Below are 12768 nucleotides of genomic sequence, written 5' to 3' on the forward strand. Positions count from 1 at the left end.
CTTCTTCCTATATGCCTGCCACCATGCCAGTGAATATAATATTGTGTCAGCTGCTGCCATAGCCATAGAAATAGAATCACTAGAATGGGCTTCCCTATACAAGTCAGTGGGTAATTCTATTTAGCCACAGAAACATATGAAATCCTAGCAACAGGGCTTGGCAGATATTATTTGGTAGGTGTAGCAAAATCTTCCAGCCACTCATTCTTGACTTGTTACCAGCATCTGATGATGGTAGCTTGTGGTCATTTCAGCCATGCCCTTCCCTTCTCAACAGCAGCCTTGGAGGTCAATGCCTGGGTAAGGTGTGGACCCCTAGGGTCAATCCCACAATCCTCAGCGGTCAGAGAGGGACCACCGCTTCGGTGTTCCTGGGTAAGGTTTATGCTAGGCGGTATCCTGGATAATTATCGGGTTTAGAGCGAAGGCCATCCTTCCATCTCTCCATATTTCCAACCTGAGTCAGTCTACTGTGGGTTAGAGTGGTTAGAGTGGTCTCCTCCTCCTTCTACTTACCTTACATGCCTAGCTTAGTTTATGGACCCGTGACTTAAATTTAAATTACCTTTAACATGAATGAATAATCTTACGATAAGATTATTTAAGTGAAGACATCAATTTGTTATGTTGTTGAAGCCTAAAGGTAAGCAGGGAGAACCCACATCTGGCTCAAGGGCACTCTCTCTGAGCATAAATGTTTACCAGTTGCCTCTCTCTCTCTGAGCCTACAGGGTAACAAGATGACTCTGGCCCCAGGCAGAACATAAAGGCTGATGATCGTCAGGAGTTAGTTAGCTGAAAGCAATTCACCAATGATGAGGCCCAGGCTTATGGTGATGCCAAGTAATCTTTGTTTTTATTTTTACAAAACTTTTTTAAAATAAAGAATATCCAGGATTGTAGGTGTACATGTGCGTGTGCGCTGGCCCATGTTCATACATTAGCATTACCGTTTTTTTGGATTGCTTACACACTAAAATTAAAAGTAGTACACTATTAGCAAAACCTTACACTCAAGAAGCAAAACATCAGCCCATATTTGCACAACTATAAGCACATTGTCAACCTCACACTTGTTGCAAAACTCTACACACAGTGATTTGCAAAACACTAAACACACGTAACATACATTACACACAAAAATCTATCATGAAGTCACGTCCTTGCAATACCAAAGCACTGACTGTCAAATTACCACACCGTCCAACCAATTGGTTCAACACAGTCATCAGGTGTGCAAACACTCGTTTGCTTAATTGTAGACACACCAATCAGGTGTATAAGCACTATAAAAAGCAGCAGGTGAGTTCATCGGTCTTCAAGCACACTGGAAAGAGTCAGAGAAAGAGTAAGACAAGGACGAGGAGGAGGACGAGGAGGAGAACGAGGAGGAGAACGAGGAGGAGAACGAGGAGGAGGACGAGGAGAACGAGGAGAACGAGGAGGACGAGGAGGAGGAGGAGGAAGGGGAGGAAGAGGAAGACAAGAAGGTGCTCAAAGAGGACCGAATCTGACAAATGAGATCCGCGCAACACTGGTTGACCACGTTGTCAACCACGGCCTGACGCTGAGGGAGGCTGACGCTGAGGGAGGCTGGACTGCGAGTACAGCCAAATCTAAGCCGATATACAGTGGCAAGTGTGATGAGAACATTTCGACTGGAAAATAGGTATTGTAAAAATATCATCATATCAAAAACATCTGCACGGTTTCAGTAACTGCTTACAGTACTGTATTCTATGCACTATCAGCACTTCTGTTGATGTCTTCTGTTGATGCCCAGCAACAGCCCCAAAACATCACTGCTCTAGAGGAGATCTGCATGGAGGAATGGGCCAAAATACCAACAACAGTGTGTGAAAACCTTGTGAAGACTTACAGAAAACGTTTGACCTCTGTCATTGCCAAGAAAGGGTATATAACAAAGTATTGAGAAACTTTTGTTATTGACCAAATACTTATTTTCCACCATAATTTGCAAATAAATTCATTAAAAATCCTACAATGTGATTTTCTGGATTTTCTTTTCTCATTTTGTCTGTCATAGTTGAAGTGTACCTATGATGAAAATTACAGGCCTCTCTCATCTTTTTAAGTGGGAGAACTTGCACAATTGGTGGCTGACTAAATACCTTTTTGCCCCACTGTATATATATATATATACTACCGTTCAAAAGTTTGGGGTCACTTAGAAATGTCCTTGTTTTTGAAAGAAAAGCAATTTTTTTGATCATTGAAATAACATCAAATTGATCAAAAATACAGTATAGAGATTGTTAATGTTGTAAAAGACTATTGTAGATGGAAACGGCAGATTTTTATGGAATATCTCACATAGTGAGCGCTCAATACGAAAGTGTTCCGATGATGCAGACGCGAGGCTGGCGCACCCCTCACTCGAAGCTCCAATAATGTTTTGCTAGTACAGGCTGGGATATGTTCCGGGATTCATCCGATAGCATTGAGGAGTTTACCACATCAGTCAACAAGTGCATAGACAACGTCGTCCTCACAGTGACATTACGAATGTAACCAAACCAAAAAGCATGAAATAAAGGCACTATCCTTGCTGGGATTAAAGGCTAGAGCTACCACCTCGAAAAAGACATCAAACATGCAAAAGGACAATATAGGAGGAAGGTAGAATTCTATTACACCAGCTCTGACACTTGTCAGATGTGGCAGGTCTTGCAGACAATGATGCCCAGTGATGCAGAACTCCAAAACGAGCTAAATGCCTTTCATGCTCACTTCAAGGAATACAACACTGAGTCCTGCATGAAAGCTCCTGTTCCAGATGACTGTGTGATCTCGCTCTCTATGGCTGATGTGAGTAAACTTTTAAACAGGTTAACACTTGCAAGGCCGCCGGGCCAGACAGAATACCAGATCACGTTCTCGGAGCATTCGCAGACCAGCTGGCAAGTGTCTTCACTGACATGTTCAGTCTCTCCTTGTCCCAGTTGGTAATCCCAACATGTTTCAAGCATACTACCATTGTACCTGTTCCCAAGAGCTCCAAGGTAACCTGCCTAAATGACTATCGCCCTTTAGCACTCACATCTGTAATTATGAATTGCTTTGAAAGGCTTGTCGTTACACACATCAACAGCATGCCAGACACCCTGGACCCACTCCAATTCGCATACCACCCCAACAGATCCACAGATGGCGCAATCTCAATTGCACTTCACACTGCCCTCTCCCACCTGGACAAGAGGAGAAAGAACTGTGTGAGAATGCTGTTCGTAGACTATAGCTCATCATTCAACACCATAGATGCCTCCAAGCTGATCACCAAGCTCAGGACCCTAGAACCCTTCCCTCTGCATCTGGATCCTGGCGGAAGTCCTCCCTGTTCACCCACGACTGAGTGGCCATGCATGACTCCACGAACGACAGAGCCTCTTCCACCTCAGGAGGATGAAAAGATTTAGCATGGGCCCTCGGATTCTCAAAAATGTATACAGCAGCACAATCAAGAGCATTTTGACTGGCTGCATCACCGCTTGATATGGCAAATGCACCACCCTCGACTGCAAAGCTCTACAAAGGGTGGTGCGGACGACCCAATCCATCACTGGGGCCGAGCTCCCTGCCATCCAGGACCTCTACATTAGGCTGTGTTAGTTAAAGTACCGAGACAGCTTCTACCCCTTAAGCCATATGACTGTTGAATATTTAATTATATGGTTATGCAGACTATCTACATTGACCCTATCTTGCATTGACTGTATGCACACTCACAAGACTATACACTGACCAGCCAATGTATTGGGTACACCACCCCATTCCCGAAGATGAATCACTCCAACAGACAGTGAGTCACATGGCTGTGGCTTGCTATATAAATCACACAGACAGGCATCGAGGCATTCAGTTACTGTTCGATTGAACATTAGAATGGGAAAAACGAGTGACCTATGCGGCTTTGAGCGTGGAATGATCGTTGGTATCTCAGAAACAAACAAAAAACATGCAGTCAGCGGCAGTCCTGTGAGCGAAAACAGCTTGTTGATGAGAGCAGTCGAAGGAGAATTGCAAGAATTGTGCAAGCTAACAGGAGGGCCACAAACAGACAAATAACGGCACAGTACAACAGTGGTTTGCAGAACAGCATCTCGAAATGCCCAACTTGTCGATCCTTGTCACGCATGGGCTATTGCAGCAGACGACCACAATGGGTTCCACTCCTATCAGCTAAAACCAAGATGTAGCGGCTCCAGTGGGCAAGCGATCACCAACACTGGACAATTAAGGAGTGGAAAAACATTGCCTGGTCCAACGATTTCCCCAGCTCCTGTTGCATCATGCTGATGGCAGAGTCAGGATTTGGTGTAAGCAGCATGAGTCCATAGACCCATCCTGCCTGGTGTCAACGGTACAGGCTGGTGGTGCTGGTGTACTGGTGTGGGGAATATTTTTTAGGTCCCTTGATATAAATTGAGCAACGATTGAACGCCACAGTGTATCTGAACATTGTTGATGACCAAACCCAATAGAGCATATTTGGGATAGGCTGGAATGGGTTATTCACAGCATGAATGTACCGCCTTCCAATCTGCAGCAACTGCGTGATGCCATCGCTTCAGCATAGATCAACATCCCTGGGGAACGTTTCCGACACCTTGTAGAATCCATGCCTCGATGAATTCCAGCTGTTCTGGAGACAAAAAAGGGGGTACTAGTTGGGTGTACCTAATAAACTGTCAGGTGAGTGTATATACGCACTTCACACAGTACTCACACTACACTGACACGCTCACAAATCCCCCCCCCCCCACACACATAACACACACGCATACCGACACAACATACATATACAAACACACTTCCACTCTCATTGTATACTGCTGCTACTCTGTTATTTATTCTTACTCCTACTATTATCTATCCTGATGTCTAGTCACTTTATCCTGCCTTTATGTACATATTTAACTCAAATACCTTGTACCTCTGCACATTGGTACAATGTGCAAAACATATGGTTTTGGTACTCTCTGTATATACTGTAGCTTAATTTTTGTGTGTTTTATTCCTCTTGTGTTACTATTCATTTTTGTATTTTTTTTTTTACTCTGCATTGTTGGGAAGGGCTTGTAAAGCAAGCATTTCACGGTAAAGTCCACACCCATTGTATTTCGGCGAATGAGACAAGTGCGATTTTATTTGAGCAATTTAGCTGGCGAACATTAGTTGTGAATTTCAAGAGTAACTTGATCTCGTGCTGCACAACAGTGGATCTTCACATCAGGAAAGCTTCCGTTTGCTCTTTGTAAACAAACATACCACGTGGCTGGCTCAATCAGCTCTTTGGGGAATGGCTGCATAATGAACAAGTCATGCAAAAGTTTCAATGAAGAACACGATCTGCTTTACCTATTAACCTAGTGCACAAGTTGACTGCACTTCATACGGTACACCGTCCAAGCCTACTTACTGCCTGCTCTGCACTCCTGGCTCAGTCAGTCTGTAGAGGGAGTGACCAGAGCAGAATGGTTCCTGGTTGACAGCATGCACACTTTAATGTTCTCCCTGTTCCCCTCGCTTTCTCTCTCTGCACCAGCGCCTGCCCCACTCATCACCCCCAGTTCTCCAAAAGAATTGACCACTGTGTCATTTACGTCCGCACGCAACACAAACTTCACATTGGTTCAGTTTGAATGGGCATGAATACTGAGACTGAGACTGCTCTCTATACTTTAGGCCGGGGCTGTGAGAGCTAGAAAGCTCAGAGGGCCAGTAGGGCTCAGGTTTTCTGTACGGTCGGAGTGTTCTGAAATTGACACTTTAAATCTGGTTCCGACAATTTTTTTTTAAAATCATTATGTATTTAACTTTGTTATTTTGAAGTGTTGCTACCAGCCATCATCCCCTTAAGAAAAACTCACATGGAAATCAAGTCAGAAAAATAATTCCAAATGCCAGACTGAAAGAGTGTGCGTGTCTGAGGATGTGCACGTGTGCGTGCTACAGTGTTGTGGATGCTTGACTCATCCAATGTGGTGACGTGTGGCATTTAAAGAGTTGTTGGTAACTAAGAGGACGGCAGAATTGAAAGTATTCTTTGGGGCTAAAGTGGGAAGACGGAACCATGATATTGTCAGCAGCCATCCAATTAAAATGTAGAGTATAAAAACACATCTGACTAGTTACCAACCACTCTGTTTGTTTGACATTGGGCATCTAGCTATTCCACCGCTGCTTAGTCAATTTTGCTTAATTGAAACCAAACATGAACTCAAAGGTACAATCTGCAATATTTACTGCTCTCCAATGGTCATTGGAATCCATGATATATATACACACTCAGGATTGTGACTTTAACTGTACTGTACCATATGCATCAGGCAGACTGGAGTTGATAGATACTGTTATAGAAACTTTACATACATATTGTACTTATCTACTTACAATACACTGTTTATACATGTGAAGCCAGCCAAGTGAATAAGGTGAATTCATCTATATATTTAATGATGACTACGTCCCAAATGAGATTCTATTCCCTATATAGTGGACTACTTTTGACAAGGAACCATTGGGCTCTCGTCAAGAGAACTGCACTAGGGGACAGGGTGCCATTTGCGACGATGTAGCTCGGTGTTTGTTTTCAATGAGGGAAATGTCTTGATCAAACCTCCAGCAGTAGCAAGCCAGAGACCAATTAGATACTTCTCTCTGCTACAGGCTGGCACAGCTGTCTAAGGCACTGCATCTCAGTGCTAAAGGCGTCACTACAGACCCTGGTTCGATTCCAGGCTGTATCACAACTGGCCGTGATTGGGAGTCTCATAGGGCGGCGCACAATTGGCCCAGCGTCGTCCGGTTTTGGCTGACAAGTAGCCTAGTGGTTAGAGCGTTGGGCCAGTAACCAAAAGGTTGCTAGATGGAATCCCCGAGCTGACAAGGTAAAAATCTGTCATTCCGCCCCTGAACAAGGCAGTTAACCCACCGTTTCTAGCCCGTCATTGTAAAGAAGAATTTGTTCTTAACTGACTTGCTTGGTTAAATACACGCTAATGAATGCATCTATAAGTATCTCTCCTGATTGAACACACAACACACACTCACTCAGCCCTCTATTGATTCAAAGCATGCATTTTAGCATATTTCCTCCCCTAATAAGGGAAGTCATCATACGTTTTCAGTGTTCCGCCAGGTTTAGCATCTGTCTCTGTTAAAACCCTATATCCTCCCAATTCACTCAACTACCAAGCAAGCCTATAGCCGAGCCCTAATCTGGGATCCCAACCTTATACTCTAGTCCCGGGAAAGGCTGCTCCGGTCCTTGATGGCCGAAATCACTTTTTGATTGGTTCTGCAGGGCAGGTAAAAGACAGACTTACTTATTCAGTTTTACTTCCAAAACTGATGTGATCAGTTTTGGAAGTTCCCAGGAACCGCTCATTTCCTGAAGTGTTTAGCTGTAAATGTTGTGTTCCCAGGTGCAGGAGCCGCAGATGGACAGGCAGCTGATCGAGATGTCTCCGGTGCTTCAGAAGCTGACGGACTTTGAGGACGCCATTGGTGTTAAGTTCACGCACTGTTGCCTGCTGGCCAAATCTCTCACACTGAGGACTGTGTGCTTCAACCACCTCACACTGTGAGTATGGGAGGGGGGGGGGGGTGTGTGTGTGTGTGTGTGTGTGTGTGTGTGTGTGTGTGTGTGTGCATGCGTGCGCGTCATTAAGAATATTCTCTCAAAACTCTCATAACAGTGCTAAAACGCCACCATTAGTGTACATCTCTATATCTTTAGCTAGGTCCTAGTTAATTTTCCACTTGTGCTCTGGTCAAAAGAAATGCACTATATAGGGAATAGGGTGCCATTTGGGAAGCACCCTATATCTCCCCAGCCTTGTTCAGTACGAGACATCTAGTCTACAGTAGGAATGTCTTCCAGTCTTCAGAGCTTTGTGCACATAGTCACAGGGCCTGCTGCCTGCCTCTCCGCCCGGTCCATCCTCCATCCCAGTCCGGTAGTGATGGATGGACTGTTTAACTCCTAGTCGGCCCAATGCCTAATCCTGTGGCTTTTACAGCCTGTATAGTCCTCCCAGGGTACACTAAAGCCCCTCTCCAGCCATGGCCCGACTCCGCTAGGGAGGTCACAACCCCACTCCCCCATGGGAAATTGAGTTTTTACATGTTGTTGATTATATTTACTGGCTAGCCTGTGGCTTGGTTGTTAATCCTTCTCTCTCATGCGAATAGAGTCTTTTTCTTTCTCCCTCTGTTAATTTCTCTCTCTCTCTCTCTCTCTCTCTCTCTCTCTCTCTCTCTCTCTCTCTCTCTCTCTCTCTCTCTCTCTCTCTCTCTCTCTCTCTTCACATTTCACTTGATTTAATTTATATTCATAGTTTGTAGTTTAAGTTAATAACTTTGCTTTTTTTATGTTTTAAGCCATTACTTGCAGGGAGTGTATTATGTATATTTACAGTAAGAATGCACACATTTTGTTAGCTTACTTTATTAAAGGTTTATTATAATTCTGACACATTTATTGTGTTGTTGTTGCTTTGGAGACACATTTTTACGAATACTGTCTGAGATATTGTTAGACCTGATTTGACCCTAGAGGTCATTTCAGATGCCAACATCGGTAACATTTTCTCCAAATGCTTTTATATTAAATCAAACTGCATTTTTTTTAAACAACAGTGAAATCATTGGTTTTATAAAGTTGCTGACATTTCAATCAGGTCGATTTCAATTGGGTGAAGAACTGCTGTGTTTCCCTTCCCTGCTTATTACCTTTCATAGGAGGCTTTCATCGCTTGCGACTTACAGTCGAAAAATAGTGTTAAAAAATGGGTGATTTTACTCATGTGAGTGCAGAGTGCAGACAATGTGTTTTTGAACAAGTCAGCTTTGATTCACACTTGTCTCGAGTTACCCTGGTCCTTTGGTGTTTCAGTTTCAAGTTTCATGTCTTATTAGTTGTACAGGATACACTTGGTATATACACCGTCCGACGAAAGGCTTACATGCACGTTCCTTCTCGACAATGCAACAACAATAAGAAATAATAAAAGATAAAAATACGTACTTAAAGCAAATTGCTCAGTAGAATGGAATAAACATTTTAGCATGTTTTACTGCTTTGTGCTGTGGCATTGTTTTTAAATGAAAAGCTGTTTAAAAGAAAGCTGTCTTCGGGGTTTCATCAAATGCTCTGTACTTAGCATTCCTCTTTCATTGTGTTTAAAATGCTCTTAAAAATGACATGTAATGGAAAATAATTGCAGAGGTCATGTCGTCTTTTAGGAGATGTGCTTCACTGTGTAGAGTATATGAGGGTTAAATGTTTGATCCATTCACAAAAGTGAAATGTTAGCAACACAATAGTGAGTTTGACAGCAAAACCAAATTAGCCTTGACCATACATCTCTGATATCTTATTGGCAGGCAGCACTCAGCAATTGCTTTTAGATTTGCCACAAGGATGTTTCAGTGTGTGTGTGTGTGTGTGTGTGTGCGCGTGTGTGTTTCTGTGTGTTTCGTGTCGTTGTGTTTTTTAATCCATCACTTTAATGTCAGAGCTTTTCACCACTCATGGTCAGTGAAGTCGATTAGAGGGCTGAACTGTCAAGGTTAACTTTGAAGGTTTCTCTTCCTTCTCAAAGTATAGACTGACGCCTGCAATGCTAACCCTATTATTAATGGCCAACTTATTATTAGACTCAGTTTTTACACTAATTCTTAACCATTAAATAATAATAATAATACTAATAATAATGATTCATTGGATTTATGCAGCTGCTTTCCACCTACAGTAGGCGCTCAAAGCGCTTTACGTAATAAGGGGGAAACTCACCTGTTGAGGTGATGCACGGCACAGGAGGCTGCTGAGGGGAGGACAGTTCATAATAATGGAATGGCATGTGTTTGACATGGAATGGCATGTGTTTGATACCATTCAATTACCACAAGTCCGTCGTCCCCATTGAGGTGCCACCAACCGCTTGTGATGCACAGCAACCATTGTGTGCCAGAACGCTCAGCACACATCTGTGGTGAGAACGCTCACCACGCATCTGCTAGCATGGTGAAGAGGCGAGGAGTGATATATGCCAATTGGGAATCAGTGGAATAACTAGGTGGCCGTGAATGTGAAGATTACGATACAAACCTTTATAACTCAGTTTGTTTTAGGCCAATTCTTTACCATTAGCTTGTGATTATACCCGGTAGTCAAGCCTCATGCTGATATTTCTACTCAAAAAGTATTAGTGGATGTGTACAAAAAAATCTACTGTTTGTAATGAAGGTCGTCTAAAAAAGTAAGGACCCCTTTGTTCTTAAAATGGGATGCTAATGGAACCGAGTTTGAAATTTAATCTGAGAACAAGAGGTCGGTCCGCCCCCCTCCAATGTAGGGCAACCTTTAGAGCCCCATCTCATCACACTGGAAACCGAAATGAAGGTCAAACAAAAGAATAGTACAGGACGTAGAGGAGACGAGACCCCCCCCCCCCATACACACACGTACACAAACTAACCTCATTGTGGAAGTAGATAGATAGAACACACACTCAGTAACCTCATAGTAGTGGAATTAGATATAGTCTGACCGAGAGGAAGTGGAGCTGTGAGTTGACCCCTTTTAGAGATCCTAGTGACATTAGACAACCTCAGAGGAACACAGACGGAGAGACTCTGCTCCCACGACTCTACCCTCTAAATCCCCTCAGTTGCCTTTTAAATGGCACCCTATTCCCTATACAGCATACTACATTTGACCAGAAAGTAGTGCACTATAAAGGGATTAGGGTGCCATTTGGGACGTACACCTTTTATCATAGGCCCCTAATGATCAGGACACTCAATGGCTGCCACGATCGATGATCCCAAACCACGAGAGACCACACCGCACCGCTCCTCTCATCCTGCCCCTCTCCGCTCAGGTATATATAGCCTTCCCTGTCGGATCAGGCCCAAACAACCTCCCGGACCCCTACTGAGCCGGGAAACGCTATTTCTAGAACTTCTAAGTCGTAAAGGAGCCACATACACGAACACACACACAGGCGTTACAAAATGGAGTAGTCGTCGTTGGAACGCAAGCCTCCTGAAGCTGTTAAAGGTGTTTTAGATCAAAGTCAGGGCAGAATAAAACATGGGATTCACACTTTACTTCAATTTCCCCCATCCTTAACCATCCCACTACCGCTGCATTGTGCCTCCTGTGTTGGAGAGATGGCTCTATGTGGCTTTCACACTAAAACGCTTTCCTTCTGCCCCGACCCCCTCTATCTCTCTCGCCTTTTTTACTATGTTTTTCCTCTTATTTTCGCTTTCCCTCGCCTTTTTTCTATCCCTCTAGAACACACATGCTCACTGTCATCTTAACACACACATATTGAGGTTCAGTGTGTGCATGCTGCAGCACTCTCTCTCTCCCTCACCCTTCTTAGGAAGCACATTCCAGGAGAGTTTCCCAGTTCCGATATGCCGCATAACATAAAATGTGCCTGCCGGTCGACGCCGCAGGAATGGGACAATAAACTCTGACCTTTGATGTGATCATTTCCCCTCCTCATCCCTCCTCTCTTTTACCCCTCTCTTTCCCCCCTTCCCTTGCTCCTATGTCCTCGCTCTATCCCCTCTCCTCTCCACTCAGCTATAACTGTACTCAGTCAATCCTGCTCTAACCTGCTGAACCTCATATTTCTGCTTGCGTCCCAAATGGCGCCCTGTTCCCTATACAGTACACTACTTTTGACCAGAGCCCTATGGTCCTTGGTCAAAAGTTGTGCACTGAAAAGGGAATAGGGTGCCATTTGCGATGCATGCCATGTCTACATATCTCCCACTCCGCTCTGTTCACCGTGGTCTGTGCTGCCCGCCCTGGCTCCTTGGCACAGCACCAACCTACATCTGCAACACTAATCTATAATTCTGTTTAATTAAGGAGCAATGCTGTGCAGCGTCTCTCCTCCATCTCCTGCTACACTGCAGTACCCCCCTGTCTAGTACGGTACTACTGCATAGGGAGTAGAAGGCTCTGAAGATGATCAAACACATCCATAGATATCAGTAAGGGTTTAATGTTGGAAGGTGTGTGTGTGTGTGGGGGGGGGGGGGGGGTACTGTGCATGTCTGCTTGTCCTAGTTAATTCAACACAATTGACTGAACGCAGCGGTATCATCGATCCAATCCAAGCTTACCATTCTATTTAACCTCCGCGGTATAAACTTCTCTCCATGTGGGTAATAACCTTTCACTTGTCACTGACTGTTAGGGCCTGCTCTCGTCTCTCCCCAGGGCTGCCCATGAGTAGTGTGTGTGTGTGTGTGTGTGTGTGTGTGTGTGTGTGTGTGTGTGTGTGTGTGTGTGTGTGTGTGTGTGTGTGTGTGTGTGTGTGTGTGTGTGTGTGTGTGTGTGCATTAGTGCTTTAGTGCATCACATTCAGCATGCCACTAAGGCTAAAGCCCCCATGGGTTTGACTGAGAGTTGAAGACACGTCTGAATTGAAGGCCTGAGGCTGTGCACCTAAATAACCCCTCTTTACCCCTTTCTCCATCACTCCATTTCTCTCTAACCCCCCCCCCCCCCCCCCCCCCCCCACACCCCTTTCTACCCGTTTCCCTGTTTCGCTCCCCCTCTCTGGGGTCACAACCAGAGAAGGGAGTTCCTGGGAGACTCCATCACGCAGCTGATGGCTACAGAGTACCTCTTCATCCATTTCCCTGACCACCACGAAGGACACGTAACAGTAAGGAGAAACCCCCTAATGTCTCTCTCCATCTATTCTCTTCTTC

General features: G+C 44.4%; 1 pseudogene; it reads left to right on the forward strand.

Moving 5' to 3' along the window:
* Window positions 1-12768, forward strand: part of LOC120050698 — a 153821-nt pseudogene that overhangs the window by 109507 nt on the left and 31546 nt on the right.

This window comes from Salvelinus namaycush, chromosome 7, assembly GCF_016432855.1.
Source record: "Salvelinus namaycush isolate Seneca chromosome 7, SaNama_1.0, whole genome shotgun sequence".
Taxonomy (NCBI): Eukaryota; Metazoa; Chordata; class Actinopteri; order Salmoniformes; family Salmonidae; genus Salvelinus; species Salvelinus namaycush.